Here is a 1911-nt window from a genome sequence, read left to right on the forward strand (position 1 = left end):
TCGGACCAGATGATCTTGGAGCCATTCTATGACCTCACCGCGCTGCCCACCTCCCTCAGTGCCACATCCCCATGGCTCTGGGACACCCCAAGGGTGGGTGACCTCCCAGCAGCCTGTGCCAATGCTGGCTGCCCTTTGGAGAAGGGATTTCCCCAATACCCAACCTGACCCCACCACCTCTCATCCAACCTGGGCGCAGAGGCCAACCTCCCCCCTCTTCCCCCCACATCCTCCTCCCGGCCCCAAATTCAGGTTTCTCCCACCTCTCCTTGTCTGAAGGAAAAAACAACTTCTTCTTCTGCTTAGTCACAGATTAATTATGTGCTGGCAGCCTTACAGATCTAAACGCAGGCAATGCTGAGCAGCCTTAATCCCGTGCTATTTCCCCCTTCCTGCAGTGGCTGCAGCTCTCCGAGTGCTCCGGCACCACTCAGCTGTGGGACATTCCTGACGTTCCCCTGCTTGCTGTGTTCCTGTGCTCCAAGAACTGCACACGTTCAGGCACAGGAGCAGCAGAAATCGGAAGGGATGAATCCATCTGACCCCAGAACGCGGCCCTTTGGGGATGCAGAAGCACTGGGCCATCAGAGCAGCGTGTGCATGGGACAGCATCCCCATCCCCATCTACGCTACGGGGCATTCAGGGTAGGACTCCCCCCAAGCCGTGTCCTTTCCTAAGTGGAAAAAGTAGGTTGCTTAAAAATAGGCCTGGAAGCCAAGCCAACACAGGCACCCAAAGCTGCGTCCGAAGCATAAACAAGCAGGGAGGATTTGTGTACAAAACCCACAGCCAGGGTAATGTAATGCCTGTAATGACTTCCTTCTGTTCCTCCAATGTTTCCGTACCTGCTGGAGGCACGGCCTGAGGCTGCCAGAACCCCACTGTGTGCAGCCCAGCATCACCCTGAGGGCAAATGGCTTTAAAGTGAGCCAGGGGAGGTTTGGGTTGGATGTGAGGAGGAAGTTTTTCATGCAGAGGGTGGTGAGGCAGTGGAACAGGTTGCCCAAGGAGGCTGTGGATGCCCCATCCCTGCAGGCATCCAAGGCCAGGCTGGATGTGGCTCTGGGCAGCCTGGGCTGCTGGTTGGCGACCTGCACGCAGCAGGGGGTTGGAACTGATGAGCACTGTGCTCCTTTGCAACCCAGGCCATTCTGTGATACCTGCCAGGCATGGGGACGGCCCTCTGGAGGAGCTGGACTCCTGCTAGGTGCCACATCCAGCCAAAAATCCCAGCATGGACAGCCACAGAATGCAGACCCAGAAGGATCTGAGGAACCTCTGCAGCCCCGACCCTGCCCTGCAGCCACACAGCAAAGCATCCAGTGGGTCAGGACAGCAGGGAAGGACACACATCCCTGTGAGCACGTTGGGCACACGGAGCTGATGGTGCAGCAACACAGCTGTGTGCACAGCCAGCCACGAGCTGCACTCCTGCTTCCCACAGCACCCCAAACCATCGGGTCCAGCAATGACCTGCTGCTCTCCCTGCCAGCCCAGGGCACCCAATGCTGAGCTGTGAGCTGCAGCACCTCCCTACAAAGACAGGTGAGGGAGCTGAGCTTGTTCAGCATGGAGAAGAGAAGCTGCGGGGTGACCTCAGTGCAGCCTGCAGGACCTAAAGGGAGCCTGCAGACAGGAGGGGAGTCAGCTCTTGGAAAGGGGAGATAACAGCAGGACAGGGGAATGGTTGGAAGGTGAGGGAGGGCAGATGGAGGTTGGATGTGAGGGGGAAGTTGTTTGCTGTGAGAGTGGGGAGGTGCTGGAACAGCTGCCCAGAGAGGCTGTGGATCCCCGTCCATCCCTGGAGGTGTTCAAGGCCAGGTTGGATGGGGCCCTGGGCAGCCTGGGCTGCTGTGAGATGTGGAGGTTGGTGGCCCTGCCTGTGGTGGGGGGTTGGAGCTTCGTGATCC

This window comes from Meleagris gallopavo, chromosome 1 (assembly GCF_000146605.3).
Source record: "Meleagris gallopavo isolate NT-WF06-2002-E0010 breed Aviagen turkey brand Nicholas breeding stock chromosome 1, Turkey_5.1, whole genome shotgun sequence".
NCBI classification, from domain to species: domain Eukaryota; kingdom Metazoa; phylum Chordata; class Aves; order Galliformes; family Phasianidae; genus Meleagris; species Meleagris gallopavo.